Below are 23,398 nucleotides of genomic sequence, written 5' to 3'. Positions count from 1 at the left end.
TCTGTGCTGCCGCGGCAATGCGAGATCCCTTGGAAATATTTTCGGTGGTCGAGAAATCCTTCCCACGCCTCCCCTTCCCTCTCCCTCCCTTCCCTTCACTTTCCTCCCTCCCTTTCCCTCTCCCTTACCCTAAACCCCTTCCCTCGCTCTCTCCTCTCCTCTTTCCTTCCCATCTTTCTCTTTCTGCTCCTCTTCCCTTCCCTCCCCTCTTGCCCTTCTCCTCCCCCCTCTCCTACCCCTCGCCTCCCCTACTCCTTGTCCTCCTCCTAAACCCTAAATCCATTACATTTTGCTCCAAGCAAAATGTAATGGATTTTATTTCTTGTAAGTACTAAAAGGTGTTTGTTAACACCATCAAAGGCTTTGAGATTTTATTAGCTAAAGTTAATGTACAAAAGGTTGTCATCCTTGCATTAAATTCTTATGTCGTGCCTATGTGCCATTAAATGCTTATGTCATTCTTGCATTAAATGTTTATGTCACACTTGTAAATGAGTCCATGTGAGGCTTTGAGAAAGTAAACCTGAAAAAAGTGGAGGTTTTTATATGAAGGGTTTCTTTAAAGCTAAATCATGTAGCCTCTCAAAATATAGACATGGTCATGCCAATTTAAATAACTTGTATTTTTAGGTGATCCTATTTTTTGTAATTTTTGTCCGAAACCAAAGTGTCTCAAAATCAAAATTTGATCTTCGAAGGATTTTTAGTCTTTGTCCAAAAATGAGAAAATAGTCCAAAATTAATGAATATGGTGTTTATTACATAAAATAGTGCAGTCTAGAACTTCATGGCAATCATCATCCACTAGTGATGCTCGAGGCAAATTCAAATTGATACTACAAATAGTAGGCATGAAATAGTAATGATAGATCATGAAGGGGCAGCTATTTGTAACTCAAGGACCAATAGAATTGTGAGGTTGCTTGCAAAAGTGCAAGGCCAACATAGAACTCTAGCTGCTCAGAGAAGTATGAGCCGGTTTAAATTTCAATGTTCTGCCTTCTTCACATACAAGTAACACATTCAGATATCAATGATGGTGTCAACAATCAATTTTGGGTAATAAGCTCTAAATTTTTTGCAACCAAATGTAGGGTCCAACAAAAATAGAGATGCATAGTCTCGTAATGAAACACTAAAAAAAGTCACTTATGACTAAAAGCAATCCTTTGAACAACAAATTTCATACACTTCAAAGAATCTTGATCCATAATACTAAGCAAATCATGTGTACATTGGCATACGGTTCGACCATACCAACCACGGAACTAAGCAAGGTTTAGGAACTTAAAAATCAATTTAAATTTGCTTAATAGTTATTGATCATCAGACAAGTAGTTCCAAGAAGCTTGCAGAGGTAATGGATACAAGTCTAGCCTAGCAAAATGAAGGAAGGCAATTATAGAAGCACTAGTCAATGGTAGTGGTCCATGATGCTATTCTTGTCATATCACACTATTAGCATATGAATTTTCACAATTGCTTTTCCAGAGTTATTAATATATGTTGTTTCAAATATATTAATAGAAATGATTATGCTATCAACAAGAGATTTTTTGGAGCTATTAACAGCTGCAAGGACTCTCCAAACGAGTGAGGAAGGAACCAACCTATAGACACAATCAACGTTTTGGTAATAAAATTTAGAGCATGAAAGTAAAATAGTTCAGGCCAACGAGGTATTGAACTTTTGTTCTAAACAAGATATAATTCTAGGTGAATGGAATGTCAACAATTGGATCACTTCATAACTTTCCTTCTGCTATAACCAAGGACCATAATCATCAGCCTAAAGGAGCCCCAAGGCATGGTCACTCTTTAAACATGTAAGATAACATGTTAGTTAATGGAAGGGTATTTTTGAATTCGGGGGACTTATGGGCCATTTACAGACATGAGGGGGTTGAAAAAATACCTATGTAATATAGCTATGGTATGTACATGTAAGGAGGGGAGTTTTAATTACAAAATTAAAACATGTATACATACAGAAGAGGGGAAAACAACTATGAGAAAAAATGAGAAATTTTAAAATATAGGGGTATTTTAAATGTGTGCTTGCTCGCACGTGTAACTTATGGGTTTTTTACATAATGACCACCCCAAGAAAGGAGCTAGGCATTATGTTCATCCTACGACCACCGACCACTTCAAGCTCACAAGGTGCTACGAGACACCCTGCATGTCAAAGATCTTGGGTAGTGTCCAAAAAGTGTAGCATCACCACACTCACAATGCAACATACTCATATTGGACCAAACAACCATAGAAACAAAGGAATCAAGCACTAGAACAATAGATCAACCCTATCGACCAGAACTAAGCTCCCCTCACCATCACACTGGCAACATAATCTTGGGTCAGCCCCGAAGTAGTTTCTACTATATCAAGAAGCTTACATGGCTGACGGAGTGCACCTCGAAGCAGGAAGTGAGAAGTAGACACACCAGCAGACTAGAAATGGAGATTTTTTTCCAAGTAAATTCTAATTGCTTACAAAGCATGATGCTTACTATTGCATGGTTCAACTTCAATCGTCGATCATAGGCTAGATAATAAGCAACTAGCAAAACTATAAGGAAAATTGCCTTCTCGATTAAGATATGAAAAATATGTATAGAGCCATCAATACGGGACCAATCTCAGCTAATTATAGCATGCTTTCAAAGAATATTATGGCAAAGCTCATTGCATGTTTCTCCTTCAAAAAAATATGATGCGGAGCATAGGCTTATACATATCCGATCTCCTACCAGAGTACCAAGTGTAACCACAAAAACAACACACCCAAAACGTTTATTTTGAGAAAGCTCATATCCTATTTCTCCTCCAAAACAATATGATAGGGAGCACATGCTTATACATATCAGATCTCCTACCAGATCACCAAGCGTAACTAGGAAAACACCTCATCGGAATTGTTTCTTTTGAATATATTAGCGATCAAATTGGAATTTGTAAAAACAAATAAGGAATCTTAGAATCACGGTACACAAAAGAAATTGCCTTAGATACATATTAGTTGGCGCATCTCAAGCATGAAACCAAGAGACAAAATAGAATATATCTGTCATGTAAATTGTTCAAATATTGGTAGAAAACTAAGATCATCAATTCTCCAATTCACAAAAGCTTGGAAAACATCATACATACCTCGTGTAAGCAGAAGGGGAAAAACTGATTTCATTCTCCACATGTGTTGATGCAACTATCACGAATACAAACCTTGTATAAGCGGTGTTTGTATCAAAAGTGCAATAATCACATGATTGTGGAAGTACTACTAAGTTATACTCAGAGTCACCAAGCCTTGATAAGCCATGCCATGATGGAAGAGGACACGAGGGATATGAACTCAATGGACCATGGCTCTCATACTATGTTGAGAGGCTGAGAGAAAGGGAGAGTGATGCACAAGATTGCTCCTAGAAGAAGTATGTATTACATATTTCCATAGAGACATATAGGCGAGACCATAGTCCAGAATAGGTGAGATATATATAGCTCCAACATTGTTCACACCAAATGTTCACCTCTATCTTCCACAAAAAGGGAATGCGCAAGATGTCATGCTTGAGAAGGTCTAGAAGTTCTAGGTAGCACACTGTATTGCACCATTCTCTAATAGTTTCATGAATGATATGCTTATCTTGAACTATTATTGCGTACTTAAATTGTTAACCAAGGGAAAGATAATGAAAATACAATGAAGCATGATAATTGAACGCTCAGTTTGTTATATATTCACCTCCTTTCTTGGCTAGATAAAAGTAGACTGAACATGTGCTTTTATTGTATTTTTTAAGATATAGTTAGTTGTGCAATAGAAGCATGTAGGCACATTCCTTTTATCTATTAACCACAAATGAAGAGATGCTACATGGTACAATGAGGGACAAGTGCCACATTTTTGAAGTATAGAAAGTGATGATTCAACTTTTGAATAGACTTTTACCTCTTGCGGGCGATTGCACTTCGTGGGAGAGTTTTAATCATTTAGTTTTCTTACTCAATCATTTAGCTCAATATATGTGGCAACCCACTATGATTGGAAGGAGGCTGAAGAAACTGTGTGATCTGAAAACATCAGAGATGTGAATTTATAATAGGAAAGCCTAGGGATTGCTTCTTTTTTTGTAGATGCGTGACCTGTTTTTCTATGCTGTTAGATGCTAGATTATTCCTAGATCATAAGTTGCAAGGTAAGGGAAAGGTTAGATAAACTTTTGGGTGCTTTCAAAGTGCCACATCATGGTCCTTTCCGATTGTAGATCATGCTTGCACAAAAAATTGAGCATGCTATTGTGCTTTTTTCCCCTCGGGGGGGTCACTCATCATATGTAACCCTATCACGTGAGTTCAACAGAAGGATATTTTTTATTTCTAAAATTTACAGAAATAAATATACATAAGGGACTATTTAAAATAGTTTTGGAAAAAATTTACAGATTTGTATAGAAAAGGGGTACATTTTATTAATGAAAAAATTTACAGATAAGGGATTTAAAATATAGGCCTTGAACGCACGTGATATAGAGGATTTATACATAGTGACCCCCCTGAGTTTTTCCCATGATCAACAAGTCAACAATGAAGTAAGCATAGGAGTTTCGAGCATGGAAAGTTGTACTCTTGCCCTGGGATCAAAACACTTATGAAGAAAATCTTCTACTTCATCGAACAATGATTGTGGCAACAACGGATCCTTGTAGCATCCAATCTAGAAGACAGGCTTGAAGAGGATGGCAAGGTTTGGATGAGCACTAGGACGATCTCATTTTCTATGGCCATTCCATCATGTATAGCTATTCCCTTTTTCATAAATCCATCATATAGAGCTTTCTTTTACAAAATGCTACCTGCCACCCTAGAGAAAGAGAAGGATGGGGATAGGGAAAGAGGGAAAGAGGAAAAGAGACAGAGAAATAGAGGGAAAGAGAGAGAAGGAAATAGGGATAGGGAAAGAGATAGAGAAAGAGAGGGACATGGAAAGAGGGATAGAGAAAGTCGATTGACAAGCATTGCCCCTAAAGGGGACCCCTCAAGGGCAACATGCTTGTCAATATGGCCCTTTAGGGGGGGACGAGCATTTTCCGAGCAAAAACATACGAGCGATCTGAGCAGTGGACCTTTAGTTAAGTCTAATTTGATACCTTCAATATATATATTTTTTCAATAAACATCATGTGCAAAAAAATAAAGTAAAAATAATATTTCTTCCAAACAATTTATAGTCAAATGGTCTAGAATCTCAGGAAGATTGAATTGAGAGACATGGATAGATTTCTATAAAAGGACCATTCAAACACACCAAAAGGTCACTGAAAACTATAGTGTGGTGAGTAATACATTGTTCATACACAACTCTTAAAGAAGCTGTGGGCAACAAAATACTGTTTACATACATATAGCTATATTGTGTCAAGCAAATGACTATCAAAATGCACCCAAAAAGTCAACACAAGCTACAATGGTCATACAATATTTGTATGCACCTATGCAAGTTCCTTTAATATAACCACAAGTAGAGATAAACGCCCTTCTTAGCAAGCAGGTAGAGCTTGGTAGAGTTCTTGCCTACTTAGTGCAGATTGGTGAATGAACATGTGTATCTTCTCATCTAGACCCAAGTATTGCATATAAATGTAATACAGATGTTTGCATGGGATATATCTGTTTTGCCCTTGAGAATGGCCCATAAAGTCCAGACATGTGCATGATGGAAACACTGAAACCACAACATTGTACTTGCTCCCTTTTCTACGTGATCCTGGAGTGGAAACTAGGTACTCCACATGCTCTCTAGGGACAACTATATTAACACTGTGAACAACACATTCCAAGGAAATAGACTTAGCTATCCTTGTTCTCATTTCACATGTCACCTCAGTTACCCATTCCACAACCATGCCATCCCTTGTGCTCGGTCTACTTGTTAAATCAGCAGATGCATTGCTTTTTTAATCTAAATCCTCCAGCTACTAATAACCTCATTTCTTCCTCATCCAGGCTTGTCCCTTTCTCAATAGGCCACTCCCTCGGCACCTCAGGTGGTTTTCCTTCAATGCAATTTGATGGTGTCCATGTGTGGTCCATGTTATCCCCACAAAACCAAATCAATTGCCTTCGAATGCCTGCTTTGGTGTTGATTCTCCCAAAAAAGCTAGGTGCAGGAACACCTCTCTTTCCCATCCTACCCTTGTGATCTATCAATTTGTGGCATTTGATTCCTTTGTCCTCTAAGTATCCTTGACACCTCACCTCACTACCTGCATTAGTTCTTCTTATAGCCCACATAGTCTTGTGTACTACCTCTTCTTCAACATATTGATTTGTTTTCAAGATTGGTGTGGTATTTTGTTTTCTCTTTCTTGGCTGATTTACATACTGGTATTCTGGACGATGTGAATCATTTGCATACACTGCTTCTGAGAAAGATTTTGACCGCTTCCTTCTCACAGTCTTCAAATCACCCATACAATCTTGACCTCCAATAGTTGCATCCACCTTGCTAGCCACCTCATTACTGAGATCAATGAACTTGCATGAGTTGCTCCCTATGTCCCCATAAGAGTGCCTTCGAGATAGCTTTTCCAAACTAGGTCCACAACCCAAGTGTAGTCCCTTTAGATATTCTGTGTATCTTGCAGTTTGCAGCAAAGCACCCGTCATATCTGTCTCACAAGCATTTTTTAGTGTGACATATTTCACTCCGTCATTCGATGCCAACCAACTTCCATGGACTGACTCTGCAAGGTTGGCTCTAGGAACTAAAAACTGGTCAGATCCCTCCATGCCCTGTGCCACAACATAGATTAGTTTCCAATAATCAAAAAATAATAAAGTTGTGAATGAAATAACAATAGACCTACCTTGAGAATGTATTCTCCCCAATGAGCCACTCTTGCATGCCACCACACAATCCATGTTTCTAAAATGGAGATGTCCTTCTTATGTGCATGATGCTTGAACCACGAACAGAGGTTTTTCAACTCGATGTCTGCAGCTTCTTGAGATGGAGCATTCTTCCACTGTCTACACCTTAGCTTGAACTCCTCACGATCAAATGATGGAAGGAACTTAGCATGGTTTTCCAAGCTTTGCTCCCAATGGAATAAGCAAGATCTCTCTTTTTCTTTGAGCACCTTATTGGCATCACCATTGAATACCATTCTAATTGCACGCCAATTTGCTTGTGCCTCATCAGCCATAAACCCTTTAAATTGAGGCTTTGGGAATCCCTCCTTCTCCATGACTCTATTTAACATTTCCCAAAAAAGGATCTGGGCTTCTGTATCCTCAACCTTGAAATCCCCAATAGCAATAGTCTGTAGCTCTTGAACAAAAGGGTTGTAAACATGGCATGCCATTGTATTCCAATCATGCATACGTTTGAAAAAATCAAAGCAAACCCAGCACGATCCTAACTCTCCACCTGGCCTCATCTTGTTCACTAGATCAACACCACTACCATGTCCCTTGGTAGACATCTTGAAAACATGACATCTTTCAAATGAAGAAAATTCAAGTTGTCCAGGGAACACCATGCTCTGAAAATAATCATATACACACTTTCTTTTCAGTTGTAAAAGAGCATCATAACCATCTGCAAAGGATCCACTTTCAATTTGGGCCTCCCTTTTCCAACGTGCGAGCCTACAGTTAAGAACATGTAGCATCAAAATCCCATTACTTATTTTTCATAAAAACTTGAGTACTTTTAATCACATTAAAAGGACAAGTATGCACATACCTTCTCTTGTCCAAAGTTGGAGTAATCTTCTCTAGTAATGATGTCAATTCAGCATCACTCATGGCTTTCGGATCATCTTGAATGACGGCATCCAATATTATTTTCTTTGCTAATGTTTTTTGCAAGGCTTTAGGTCTTCCCATCCCATCTATTTGTATGAGCTTAGTCAACCTAGCCTTAACTTCCTTCACAGCACCTCTAGAACTTCCTTCACCAACGGGATGCAAATGATACCCTGAGTGTATAACACACCTCTTAAATTGTGTATCACCCTTGGGGTGTGGGTAACATAAGAATAGCCTACATGGGCACTCTTGCTCGCAGAAAGGACGAGCACCACAATGCAAACACTTAAGAGTACTATTTTCGCCAACATATGATCTTTGAGGACACACTCGTGAAAGTCTCCCTTGCCAATGCTTCTCATTGGCCTCTTTGGTTCTCTCCAAGTAAGGACAAAATATGTTTTTGCATTGTAGATGCCCACCACATCTTCGAATTCTAACTAAACCATCAAATCCTGTCATATTACTTGTTATATCATCCGTCCAAACATGGCTGTCGTATTTGGTTTCTGTCCCCTCAGCACGGTTAGGGAGGTCCGAAGCGGGAAGCTCAAACAAAATATTGCCATCATACTTTACTGGAAGTGCATCAACTTCTTGTATTGTTGTTACAATGTCCATAGCTTTTTTGAGTGCACTTCTTGCAGGAAGGTTTTTCAAGAGAGGAACCAAACTCATGGTCTTATCGGATTGTTCATCTACTTGTTTTTTATCCGACACTTCCTTACTGATTTCTGTCAAAAGCTTTACACCTCTAACAATGAAGGTGGTTCCAAACTGAGTGTCAAGATGAAACAAGGACTCCTCACCTACAAAGGGAACCTCAAAGGACAAGTCGTCACACTTGCTATCAAGTAGTTGATGCAAAGAGATTGAGCTCGGTGAAAGTCCAAATGCTAAGTGAAGGTATTCCCTACTAATGCGTGCAACACCATTCGTTGTTGCAACTTGCAGTGTCTTCGACCTATTGTCATTGGACACAATTGCAAAATCCATGGAGCTTGTGGAACACAATCTCCCTTCCTTCAAGTGAAAGGAAAATTAGTCATTACCAGTTTTGAGATCTATTGCTAGCAAACGAGGCACAAGTGAGTAAGCATGTGAGCAACAGTAGTTCACGCACTTGTCTCCTTTCGAACTCTATACTAACCAACTCAGCTAGACGATCATTGTTCTTTGATACTAAATCAGCTAGACGATCAAACTCATAATATAACCACATTCATTGCCACCGCCACGTCCCAAGCACACAAGTCCTTGTAACCGCCAATTCAGAAGAATCTACTCATATAATCTTTGCCGAAGAGGCCTTAAATGGGTGTGTATCCCTAGTATAATTTTTACTTTAAAAACAATCATACCAAAGGATGGAATAGTTGCGAGAGAAAAATCATGGACATGATGCCATCATTAGTTCAAATGAAATATTAGAGCTCAAGAAGGTTAATGGATTGAAGGTGGTAGGAAAAAGTAAAGACATCATAGTTTCGCTGGCGAAACACTATTGGAGGCCATTTCATTTGGAGTTCACAACTATAGTTTCACTGGCGAAACTAAACGGGGCGGAAAAAACGAAACTAAGCGAAGGAGGAAGGTCGAAGGGAAACGGAAGTGGAAGAAAGGAGGGTGGAGAGGGAGAGGGAGAAGAAGAGGCAGAGGCAAAGAAAGAGAAACTAGTTCAGAGAAAGAGAAGGGGAGGCAGAGCCAGAGAAGACTAGTTTCGTTGGCACTAGTTTCGCTGGCGAAACTAGTGAACACGCCTACGCCTACGCCTACGCCCACACCTACGCCTACGCCTACGCCCACGCCCACGCCTACGCCTACGCCTACGCCCACGTCCATGCCTACACCTATGCCTACGCCTACGCCCACGCCTACGCCTACGCCTTCACTAGTTTCGCTGGCGAAACTAGCCAGCGAAACTAGTGTTCACTAGTTTCGCCAGTTTCGCCAGCGAACTAGTGTTCACTAGTTTCGCTGGCGAAACTAGTGGCGTGGCGAACTAGTTTCGCCAGCGAAACTAGTGTTCACTAGTTTCGTTAGGAGCATCTGTTGTGATTCCTGCCATCGTTAGTTTGAGTTTTCTCTAGTTTGCTATCTCTAATATGTTTCGGTTTGTTTCTAACAGTCTGCAATCATGTATCTCATGTACTATACTAACGAAAATGGCGAGAAGGTTTACACGTTGCAGGTATTTCCTCTGAAGTATAAATATTTTGGCGGGTCAGTTTTGCCCGTAATCTGTTTGTGTCTGTTGTCAAATTCTTAGGGATGATAGTTTTCATAATGCTTTTCGGGCCGCGCTTTGTTTAGAGCGAGTTAGTCGAAAAATAGTGAAGACACTTCCGTCCATGTAGCTGCATGCTACTTGCATATTGAAGAGAGAGAGAAAGTCAGGTTCAGGTCCAACTGAACAGGAATGGATCCCTCTCTCGTTAGAAATGGAACGCTATTGCCAGCACAGAAGTAATCACCAGCTTTTGACCAGGACCGGCCAACATGCGTCTGATAATTCAAATCAGCCTTGGAATGCTAATATTCAGCGCTTAGAACTGTGTTAGTGGAAATGTAAAGGGTGAAGCTAAAGCTAGATGTGAAAATGTGAAGGGCAAAGCTAGATGTCAGAGGTTATGGGTCAATGCCTACGCCTTCACCTCGGGGGGGTCACTATGTATAAACCCTCTACATCACGTGCGTTCAAGGCCTATATTTAAAATCCCTTATCTGCAAATTTTCTCATTAATAAAATGTACCCCTTTTCTATACAAATCTGTAAATTTTTCCCAAAACTGTTTTAAATAGTCCCTTATGTATATTTATTTCTGTAAATTTTAGGAATAAAAAATATCCTTCTGTTGAACTCACGTGATAGGGTTACATTTGATGAGTGACCCCCCCGAGGCCTTCACTAGTTTTGCTGGCGAAACTAGCCAGCGAAACTAGTGAACACTAGTTTCGCTGGCGAAACTAGTGGCGGAAACTAGTGTTCACTAGTGGCGGAAACTAGTGTTCACTAGTGGCGGAAACTAGTGTTCACTAGTGAACACTAGTTTCCGCCACTAGTTTCGCCAGCGAAACTAGTGTTCACTAGTTTCGCTGGCGAAACTAGTTCGCCACTATTTTCGAAACTAGTGTTCACTAGTTTCGCTGGCGAAACTAGTTCACCATTGAAAATAGTGGCGAACTAGTTTCACCAGCGAAACTAGTGAACACTAGTTTCGCTGGCGAAACTAGACTAGTGTTCACTAGTTTCGCCAGCGAAACTAGTGTTCACTAGTGTTCTCTCGTTGTCTCCCTCTGGCTGCCACAGAAAGAGCGCACAACACCATTTCCTTTCCAGCATTTCGAGCGCCCCACGTCCGAACAGCCTTCATCTTCTTGTGCAAGCTTGGCTCTACAACATCAGACAAAGTCGAACCCCAAGGAATGTCTAGCACTGTTTGTCCTTGACGTAACAAGTTTAACTCATAGTTAAAGCTTGCATCCACAGTTCCTGCTCTTACCGGAGACGGAGAGGCACTAAGAAAAGGAACTGGACAGCAGGAGTTCGGGGAGGCAAAACGGCGTGATTCATTAGAATGCTCATCCATTTGCGCAAGCTAAAGCAATCCTGAGACCCACATGTTTTGGCTCAATTCAGTGCAACAACCAGTCGACGGAACTTCCAAGCAGCAAGGAGCCTGTGAGCCTCGCCTTCGCCTTTTCCCGTCGGTGGGTGTATTGCTGCATTGCTGCACCCTCTCCTCATGAAAATCCTCTCCCGGCTATGGCGGACCCAAGCTCCACATTGCTTCTCCCCTTCCGCCGCCCCCGTAATAGCTCCCACGAGACGCCTTTGCCATCACTTATGCATTTCAAGGCCTTTCTAAGCCTTGCCCCGTGACCCATCAGCTGCCTCCTCTATCCTCATCGGCCACGTCAATCTTCCTATCGGTGGCAACCAGTCCGTCGACGGAACTTCCGAGTGGCTGCCTGCAGGTCGACCGTGGTACAAAATTTTCGTCCGTCAACGGAGGTTCATTCTGTTTGTATTTCCATCAACGGAGGTTCATTCTGTCTGTATTTCTGAACGATGATGGGGTGAGAAGGGGAGGTGACCGTTTGGGGGGTTTACCGTTGTTTGGGAGTTTCCCGCCAATCGCTTCATTTTCTTCATCTTCTTCTTCTTCTTCTTCTTCTTCTGCGGCTGCATCCACCTCCAGCTCCCGCTCCCGTTCCCTTTCAGCTCACCCTCTCCTCCGTCAGTCATCCTTCCCCCCTCTCCTCACACTTCTCTTTCTTTTCTTTCTTCCACTACCCTCCGCTTGCTTGTTTTGACGCTCGGAACTCGCATCTTTTGTTGGCGAGAAAATCCCAGACGTTCCTGACATTAGTGATCAAAACTGACTTTTTCATGGCGATCTCCCCACCACTCGCGTAGCCTGCAGGGCTTGCTGCCGCGCCCCTCTTCACGCACGCACTTGGTTGCACTTGAACTTCGGGTTCATGATCCTCAACAGATTCAACCGGAGACTCGAAACAACGCTCTCAAACTCAGTTTGGGCGATAGTTTATAAAATCGATGCCTCCCCATCGATGCCTCCTCTGCTCTCCAGGTTCTGATTTCTTCGCCTCTCCCCCTTCGATTTCGGTTTCTTTTGGACCTCCTGTGTGAGCATTTGGCATTTCCTTTATCCGGACCACGTGCCTTGGTTTTGCTTCCCCGACATTTAGGATTTCTCGGCGTGCTGCGCTCCCCGAAGAGTTTTGGGTGAAGGAGGCTGGTCTGACACTTGGAAAGGGGGCTGGAACGTTGCGAGGATCCTTTCATTTTCAGATTGCTGGAACGAAATCCTTGAGAAGATCCTTCTGTTGAAGATCCTTTTGTTGGAGCAGGAGGAGTTAGGAACTGTGCCAGCCGTGTGGATTTGCACGAGATTGCTGGAAGAACTCCAGTACTTGACAGGATAGGCCATTTTTTGGGCCTCCCGGCTGAAACAGGCGTCGCGCCGCAGGAACCTAGTTGGCAGTTGTGTGATGAGAGAAGCTGCAGGCAAATTTTCAAAAAGAGAAGGCTAAATCCAGGCATTTTGTGGTGTCTCTCCCGGTTCTGTAACGTGCAATCTGCGCGCGTTGGAGCTTGGGGCGATATCCGTTATTTGTGAATAGTTCGCGCGTTGGCCTCAGATCTTGAGTTGCGCCTTCATTTTGACCTTCGTCACGTTTTGTCAGAATGTTCGCTGAGAGAAGATGGCCTTGCTTGAACATGTGACTCAACCCTGCCTATCCATCGCCAGCGTTCAAGATATCAGGACGGGCAGCCACTTCGACTCTAGTAATTCTGAGCTTGCACGGACTTATTCCCACGTTTTTATAAAGTCTTGATAGTTTTTGGGGGGGGAGTGGGCGAGCCAGTCTCCCTTGTCGCTCGTTTGTCCTGTGCAAAGTCTCATAAATCCCTTCGTTCACTAGTTTCGCTGGCGAAACTAGTGTTCACTAGTGTTCTCTCGTTGTCTCCCTCTGGCTGCCGCCTTCATCACTTAGTCCTTCCTCTTCCTCTTCATCACTCAGTCCTTCCTCTCTCTCCCTCCATACTCCCTTCATCACTCGTCCTTCCTCTTCCTCCATGCTCCCTTCATCACTCGGTCCTTCCTCTCTCTCCATGCTCCCTTCATCACTCGTCCTTCCTGTCTCTCTCCTTCCCTCTCCCTCCAAGGCTCGCTTCCACCTATCTCTCCATCCACGCTAACCACCAAGGCTCCTTTTCACCTGTCTCTCTGTCCAAGCTAATCAACAACGCAAAGAAATTAATCAACGCTAGTTCTTTTTTCGCCAACGCTAGTCCTTCCTGTCTCTCTTTTTTCGCTTCTCCACTCACTTCCTTACGCTTCTGTTGTTGTGGCTTCCTTACGCTTCTCCACTCACCATAGCCTTGGCTTCCTTACGCTTCTGTTTCCTCTACCATAGCCTTGGCTTCCTTACGCTTGCAAGACATCTTTGCCTTCACTTCGCTGGCTCCTACCTTGTGGCTAGTTAGCAGACGTTACCTTGTGGCTAGTTAGCAGAGGAGGAGGGATACAGAGAGCTTGTTTCTCCACAATCCTTTCTCGAGAGTCTGTCTATATTACAGAGGATTACAAATAGCTTGCTTCTACCCTCAGAATATCACAAAGAAATACTACCAGTTGCTTCTACTTCTCCAACTTCCCTCCTCACGGCAGTAGAGTGGACGACCTCGGCGCCCTCACTGACGAGACTGTCTCCATCCGCCTCGGTAAGAAGCGTGGTGACCCTGCTATCATCTCTATCAACTGCTTGGACTCGGCTGCGAGCTCGCTCGCATCGTCTTCGAATTCGGTCTCGACTTGGTTCGCGCAGGTATAATGTCTCTGTTACGCCAATTTCTCGCTCGGATTGCTTTGTTTTTTAGGAGGAATCGTGGCCTGATCTCCTCCTCCTTCTTTGCTTCTTTGCTTCTTTGCTTTGCTTCTTTGTATACAATGGTTACTCGCGGCACTTTGATTTGGAGAGGGAGAGAGTGCCAGAAGCACTGCCCATTTGCGCTGGGCACAAATGTCTCCTGGCAGAGCCCAAAGGCCATGTGGTGGCTCGACTCTCCATTTGCGTTGAGCGCAAATTGGCAAAACCGAATGGCCCCTTCTCCCTTTGGAGGCTTGACAAGCCTTTGCGCTGGGCGCAAACGAGTGTTGGAAGGACCAAATGCCATATATGGATAGTTTGGTGAGGGGAAGACGGGGCCATTTGTGCAAAGCGCAAACAGCTCAGCCCAGAGCCAAACGGAGCCCAGACTTGGGACAGGCTAGCCAGCATCATGCGAACATATGCATCTCTGGCCTTCGAATAAGCATCACTAAAGAAAGGGCAACAATACGAAATTTGGGAATCAGTCTGAATTTCCATGCTTTCTTCTGTTCAGCTGAATTTCTCCCGTGCCTTCACTCTGTCATTTTTCAGATGGTTACACTCTGTCATTTTTCATTTAATCATTTCAAAGATGGTTTCACTATGTCATTTATTTGTTTTTCTTCTTGTGCAGGTGAGCTTATTGAAAGTTGTGCAACAAATGCCTCCAGTAAGTTTGGTTTCTTTTTCTTTTTCTAGTTGCATTTCACCTTTGCATTTTTGCAAATCTTGTAATTGAGTTCTTCAAATGTGTAGAGAAAGAAACGTGATGTGTCTAGTCCTATCACAAGGAAAGGTGGCAAAAGGAAGAAGCAAGAGTCAGAGGTCAAGAATGAACTGAAGGAGCTTGAGAAAGTTGACATTGAAAATGATATTGAGGATCCTGAGGACAACAAGGATAAAACTATAGATGAACCATCCAACAAAGTAGGAGTTAAAGATGATGTGGAGGATATCATTCCAGAGTGTGTTGAGAGACCTTCAGGTGCAGATATTTTAGAGCTTCTTACAGTAACTAAAGAAATTCCACCTCCTCGAATTCCCTTGTGTCATTGTCTCATAAACCCAGTTGTGCGTCAAATTAGGAATGATTTGACCATTTTGAAAAGAGCATTTGAAATAGAGGGATACATTCCGACAAAAGGATCTTTTATTCTATCTATCAAAATGCCTGATGGGTCTTCGAAGGATGTTGATGATGTCACAAGAGAACGTTGGGACAAGAATTGGAGCTTAGTTAATGATGAGTTTGAATCAGAGATAATTGGCACACCATGGAGCTTTCTATCAAACAAAATGTTCTTCGTGTGGGAAGGAAATCATCGTACAGCATCTTGGATGGAAAGCATAGAAGAGCTTTACACAAATATCAAGTCTAGACACATTAGAGTGCAAGCTCAAGTTATTGAACCGGAAGCAAAGGATGAGCTTAAGCTTGTTGCTGCTCTGCAAAGATTTAACTTGTAAGCCTTGTTGTTTATGTTTTCTATATTGAGATGGTAAGTGCTTGTAAATGAAACCAATTTTGATCCATTTAAGTCAATGGTTGCAGGCTTAATGAAGATGCAATTGTTGTTACTAATCTCAAGGATTATTTGTACCACACAAGCACACTCGTATCTTGTGATGCTCAATATTTTACTCAGGATTTTAGTGAGGAGGAGAAAAAAGCTATTGAGTTGGCAAGACAGAAAGAGGTTGGAAGTGGACGAAGGGTGTGGTATCCCCTCACCCAAACTATTCTTGGGAGGATGGTATTTGCTGTAAGTATTAGTTCTTTAGTTTATATATTTTCTTTTTTTGTGACTTTGCTTTGTGTTCCAATAACATTATGATGAGATTATCTGTTTATGTTGAAAGGGGAAATGGAAATCAGATTTTGAGGCTCAATGCAAGAAATTGCATTCTTCCATGCCAAAGGATGAGAGAGAGTCCAAGATTCATGAGATTAAAAAGACTGTGGGAGCAACATATCGAAGAAAAATTACACGGGTAAGTTTTCAATTTACCAAATTTTGTATTTATAGATCACAAATTTGAATTTGTAGTCCACAAAATTCTACGTTTTATATCTCAGATATTTGAATTTATAGTTTGCAAATTTGAATTTATAGTTTTCAAATTCTAATTTTACAACTCATAAACCATAATATATGATTTGAAAATTATAAATCTATAGTTACAACTTGCAAATTTTTAGATTGTACTTTGAAAACCTTAATATATGGTTTGTTGTGTGTATCAAAGTCTCTTCTAAAACTTTACTATTTGGCAGATGCTTTCAATAGTCAATCCTTCCCATGGCAAGGAGTGGTTTAATATCCTTTGGAATTTACCATTTGAGGATACATCAATGAAGATCACTTTGGAGAAGCTTTACCAAGTATCAATTGCAACCTGTTCCAAGGCAAAGCAACTATCTATTCTTTCTCTTCTTGGTGCAGATGACAATCTAAAGGAGAGTTATGGGATGCCTATGACTGACCATGGTTTCATACCTTGGCTTGCAAAAGAAGTATGGATGGACCATGTGTTGGCAGATGCTGGGCGATTGCTTGACCAAGTGATGAAATCATCAAGCATTGAGGGTGCAGCTACACTTCCAGACAGTCCTTCTATTCTGGAATACTTTGATGGCATTATAGTGAGACACAGGCCTTTTTTGTTTGAGCCTTTTGCTTCATTGATGACAGTTGCTGTTGTTCCATCTAAGCAAGTTGATCTTACAAATGCTAGCAGACGATTGGTTTACAGGTGCGTTTTGGCTTTCGTTTTCAATTGAAAGATATCTTTGTAATACCTTGCAATCTCTTATATTATCCTAAAAATCATTTAGGTATCTCCATTATCTGGCTGCAAATAAGAGTCTTAAGGTGGTACCATCCATTTGCAAGGCTTGGACTATGCTTGCACCTGCTACTTATTGCATGTACACCTCTCATATTTTTAGAGAGAATAAGTATAAGGATGGTCATATATTGCTTATGGAGTGGGAAAGGAAGCACTGCCCTTGGTGGATCGAGATGAAGGCTGGAACATGTATCGAGGAAGAGAAGGAAACTTATGATCGCCATTTAAAAGGTGAGTGCAAGTCAAACTCGGGTTCGTCGGGCAACATGGATGAGGCACAAAAGAAGAGGCTTGAAGAGGAGCAAAAAGCAATAGTAGAAAAGCAAAAGGCAAGTCATGTGACTCCAAATACCAAGGGGCACTTCTAACACAGGTTTATTTTCTTATAACTCTTTCTTTCATGTTTCAAAGTGATTAGAAGCTTCCTACAAATTTAATTTAGGATTCATTGTTATTGTAGACAATGATCCACGAAAGGAGGAGTCTCTTCTTAGCAAGAAAGTGTGTAATACGGATATGGTTTATGTTCCTTTGTCCACTTTCTCATCATTTGCAACTCGTATCTCACAAGAGAACTACAAAGTTTGGGAGTATGATTATGTATCACTTGGAAAAGAAGTTAAGCAATACAAGTATGATGGGGCTTTTCAAATCATAAGAAATTTTTACCATGAACTTGGTGGCATGAAGAAGTCACGCAATGGAAAAAATGCTGCATGGAGTGTGGATTTTTGCTTGATTGACCTTCCTACAGGATCAATAGTGAGTGAAATCAAGGGTGGAATCCCTGGATGGAACATTCTAAATGAGGAGCATATCTCATGCTCACTTGCTATTGCTTCATCTGTGATGGATGATTATGGATGGACATTGGTGATGTGTTCACCTGTATCCACTTCATTCGTTGAGCGTTTGGCAAGACAAATGAGACTAGAGGTTTCTTGTAGGTGAGCAATATATCACAGTTGATAATGTCTGTTTATGTGAATTGCATTCAGCTATTGGTATCTTATAGTTAGTACATGTAGATGGATCGTGGAGACGGGAGATTGCATTGATGTTGCGGATAATGTTGGCTTTGGTGTCAAGGTATGTCATTTGGCTATTTACATGATTGTCATGTTCTTGTTTGTTCGTATTTTAGTATTCTCCATTAACTTTTTCAATCTATGTTTTATGTAGATTACTGCCTTTCAAATCCTATTGTTCTCTAGGATTGGCAAGAAGGCACATCACTATCTTGATAGGGCAAATAAAGTTTCCCAATCCCTTAAGGTGTGCATGGACAATTATTTCATCACTCATTACTTGCCTTCAAGTGTACGGTGCATAAAAGAGGGAAAGGGTGGACAGTGGCATGGTGGGTTGGAGAAGAGTAGCTCCATGATGTTGATGTTCATGGAGTTGTTGTGTCTGATTGGAGGCTCTGTGCTTGAGCTTGGTGCAGGTACAACACCTGGGATGAAAGCAGCAATTCACTCAGGACGTCCATGCATGGCAGTGGACAATGACAAAGAGATTTGCACAGGATACTTAGAAGGCATGCTTAGAGACAACTTCACAGAGGCAGGGCCTTCAAGTGTGAATCAAGCAGTCCTCATGATAGATGATGAGGAGACAGACTATGACTTTGATGCACCTCTTGATTAGTGAGTAATTTATTTGATCTATGTGTATAATTTAAGCATGGTTAGATACTGACTAATTGAGCTTAGTGTTCTGCCTTGCTATGCAGAAGATGTGGCTACCCAAATGGCAGGAGATAGCACATTCGATTATGAGTTGGTGGAGAGGCATCATGGGCATCTAGACTACATAGATGACTTGGCTGATGAGGTCTAGAGAGCATGTCCTGGCTTTTTATGGATTGATGCAAAACTTAATTTCTCATGTTTTCATTATCATCTCATGTAGACCTGGTTTCTTATGGATGGATAGCCATTACCTTCTTATGCAAACCTTAACTTCTTATGGATTGATAGATTATGGCTTCTGAATCATGTGATTTTAATGGTCTTTGACCTAATAATATGAACATGTCATAGTTGTTTTGGAAATGTATGGCAAGTTGTAATTTTTAGGTTTGAATTTTTAGGTGAATTCATAGTTTACATCTTTGATTGTTAAAATATATATCCATCCCTCTATTGAGTTTCGAAAGACTAAAAACAAATAATTGTTGGCAATCTCACAAGCTTGAGGGGAGGTATTAATAAGCATATCTACTTAAAAGTGAACAATGCCACTAGTCCTAATTTTGTTGGCATGTTGAGGCTTATAGAAAATACAATGAATGTGCAAATATAATACACACAATTGCATCATGAGAGCATTCAAACCAAGGGTATATGTCTTTGGCTCTTTGTACCTTGGTACATGCATGCAGCTAATATGAGAGCTGTCGATTGAGGTTTTTAAAAAAAGATATTCCATAAAAAAACATTCATTCAAGTATAACTCCATTGAGTGTTGCTCGGATAATCCGCTCAAGGGTTTCCGCTCATAATATGTACGCACCCCCTTTAGGGGAAAGGGCCCTATTGACAAGCAGAAAAGAGAGGGATAGAGAGAAAGATGGGGGAGAGAGAGAGGGAAGACACCAAAAGCACTTTCATATCCATAATCAATATGCAAAATGCACGTGTATAAACAACCATATTGCATAATCCAAAGAGAATTAATCCATAGATGCATAAGTGCATAGGTGCATAGATTCATTACATATGATGCATAAAGGAATGCATTCCACATGATGCATGTATGGTGCATAATGCATTCCCTATGATGCATAGGTGCATAGATGCATTCCATAATGATGCATACCTAGTGTAACAGCCAAATCCAAAAGCCATAACATCATCTGTATATATTGATATAAAAAGACTTCTTTTTCATTTAGAAGCTAGGGGTGGCAATTTCCAACCATCTGTGGTTACATAGTCATCTCAAAATTGCATGAGGTCAAGTTATAGATTACAAGCCGGTATTTAGGGGACCTAAAGCCAGTAAATATTAATATGAAATGGGGCACCTCATGCAATTTTTAGGCCCCACTATACACATATTACAAGACCAACATCTCAAACACGAGGTCATGGCGGGAGCTCTCGAAGCACACTCCTCATGAATGCCATGGTAGTTTTCATGCATGAGAGAGTTGAGCTCCCCGGAGAAGTCCTAGACAAGCCTCATGCCCAAGCAGGAGAGGACCACCAACGCAAGCAATTCTCCCACTACCCCTGCAAATACACGTATTTCATGATCCATTGCCTACACAATGCAAGGACATTGCATAAGCATATGCATTAGCTCCTTGCAACCAATCTAAAGCACAAGCTCCTTGCACCCAAGCTAAAGCATGATTTGTAGAACATCATTTATGGCTGCACCTATGACCCCGGCTATTCTACAGTTTAGCCAAGCTAATAGTTGAGCCTATAACCACGGTTCTGCAAAAAGGCACCTAACCAAAAGTGTCGGATGTTGACATTGCTTCAGAAATAGGACAAAGAGAGCAACATTTTCCAACTTTTTGGTCCATCTATGAGCATACAAAAAGGACAAGACAAAGCAAAGACCACAAGGCAAGAAGCAAGGACAAAGCAAGAAGACAAAGAGAAGTACTCACCCAGAGAGAGGTATGGAAGCTTTGGGATGGGAGCTCTTCTTTGTTTGATGCGGGTGCTTGCAACCTCCTCTTGACACATCCTTGCTGGGCAAAAGGGTGTGAAGTGAGGTTGAGAGAGTTAGAAGACATGATATAGGAAGTGGGAAAAGACGGGTTTCTTCAAGGTTTTTAAATAGTTTTTGCATCTAAAAGCGTGGCTATAGGTGCGTCAGCCTGTGTTTTAGCCGTGTTGTTACTGTCATTTAGCCGCGCTTATAAACACGAACACTTAGAAAAAAGAAATGATTCATTTTTTTGTGCCTCATGTGTTTGTGATTTGGAAATGTTTGCAGGATGTCTTCATCCTCAACAAGGAACACAAGTGAGGAGTCATCTAGTGATAATTAATCCCTTTGTATCCATAATCTACAAGCATGGTTGGAACAAAAAAAGAGATGTCCTTGTGATCGATGCCAAAAGTGCATGTTTCGTTCACATAGAATTACAATCAATCACGTTGAAAAATATGGAAAATGGGATCGGGTCATAAACCCAATAAGTATTGAAGGAAGTTGGGAATCATTTTCAATGTTGCATGTGTTATATTCAAGTTCTTGATGCTCCTTTTCTTTTCACACATTATCAAATGCCACACATTGTGTAAATGTTGCCCTATGCTTGTCGTGCGGAGGAAAATTGGTGGCAGGATTAGGTTGGATCTTCAAGGGGGACTATTATGGATGACTTTTGTGATGGTGATAGTATCCCTCCACCATTACCTCATGAGGCCATGGAGGAGGAGGTATTTGATGATATGGTTCATGATCTATTTCCCCATGATCCCAAAGGGAGTGATGATAGTTTTGAGAAGGACCATCTTTTCAACGTAGCATTGACACCAGTATTTGAGGGGTGCAATTTCTCTGTTCTCCATGCTGAGCAATGCGAGTTTGAATGCATAATTCAAGTAAAATTTCTTTCTCTCAAACATGTTGAATTATGCTCATATGGATGAAGATGAATACTTTTCTCAGTTATGGTCTTTATGTGTAGGTTATTGTGTAACATGCTTCCAAAAGAGAACAGATCACCTATCTTGAGAGATATCGTGACGTAGTATGTGACATCTCTTGGACGGTTGGATTACAAACGCATACATGCATGCATCAATGATTGCGTATTATTTCGTGGAGCACATAAGGAGGTTGTGAGTGTCTTGTTTGTGGCAAACCAAGATATAGAGTGGATCTCAAAACTTTGTATGTGCTGTTATGGATAAAATTGTCTAAGGAAAAAGGCATTAATATGTGTGTGTGTTTGTATATGTGGCAATAGTATAATAAAATATGGTGTGCATAGGGCCCAAGGTTGAGGTGGTAGGGCATGACCATGTGCCACCCTTCCATGTAAGAGGACCCATAAGGTGTGTTGTACATAATCCATGATAGTAATATTATAAAATGTAAGGTGGCATGGCTCCTCCATGTGCCACCCCTCCACCTAGGCTGCATTTAGTGAGATATGGCTCAAAGTCCATGGGAGAAGTAATATAAAATAGGTGGAGATGGATATTATATTGAGTTATTCCCTCCATATGGGATAGGCCCATGTGGGGGAGGTATAGAAGGTCCAAGAGAGCAAGTTAAATAATGGGGAAAGTAGGATGAGGTGGCAAGATTCCTTGTGCCAACCCTCCACTTGTCCTCCTAAAGGTTTGAACATATTATAAAATTGGGAAGAGACCAAGGGTGTATCATAGACTTGAGATATAGGGCTTGATTTATGTGGAAAATTGAGGCAAAGGGTTGTCGTACACAATTGAGAGTGCATAACCGCCTAGCCCACATGGGAGACTTTTCCACACACACCATGCATGTGGGAGGATACATTAATTGGGAGAGACCCCCTCTTTTGGCTCTAAAAGGAGGGGGCTATTCCTTGATGAGACACGCTCATTCTTGTAAAGCCACCTAGCTAGTATTTTGATATTTCCCTCTCATCCTTTCTTTCAAATAAAGTATGGTTCTCTTCCCTTGATGTCTCCATCTCTACATTCCTTCTCTTATCATGTACATGCTTCTCTTCCCCCTCTCCTTTTCCCCTTGTGTCATAGTCTCCCTCTTCCTTCCCTCCAGTTCTAATTCCTTTTCCCCTCCCATGACAATGGTTCGCCCTCACGATCTCCTTTCTCTATGGCCCTCGAGCGTCGCCATGCTTAGCCTCTAGCCTCTAGTCTTGATTTCTTTTCCGGCTAATAGTGCCTCATAAGGTTATGCGACATTTTTCCATAGTCCCTTGCATCCAACATATGTTCAAGTGCAAATCCATTGCCAAGCTCATGTCATAGCATTCCTCCTATTGATCAACCAATGGCAAGTGGAGAATAGCCGTGGACACTCTAACCTGGAGGCATATTGATGACACATGGCCAAGATTCAAGGAAGAACCCATGAACTTGAGACTTGGATTGGGTATGGATGGTGTGAACCCATTTGGTCTCAAAAGCACCTCCTACAGTGTATTGGTGAATTATAATCTCCCACCATCTATGGCGATTAAGAAGGGGCATCTAATGTTATCCCTTCTAATTCTAGGGGGACATAAAGTGAAAAGCAATGATGTTTATCTCTAGCCTTTGATTGAAGAGCTGGAGGAACTTTGGAGAGGTATCGAGGTGCATGACGTGAGTAGGCCTCCCTCATCAAGAGACTTTCTCTTGAG

The sequence above is a fragment of the Dipteris shenzhenensis genome, chromosome 19, assembly GCF_047967505.1.
Source record: "Dipteris shenzhenensis isolate YYH24624 ecotype China chromosome 19, Dip_SZ_1.0, whole genome shotgun sequence".
In the NCBI taxonomy this organism is placed as follows: Eukaryota; Viridiplantae; Streptophyta; class Polypodiopsida; order Gleicheniales; family Dipteridaceae; genus Dipteris; species Dipteris shenzhenensis.
The sequence above is the reverse complement of the archived record's forward strand: the minus strand, read 5'-3'. Positions refer to the sequence as shown.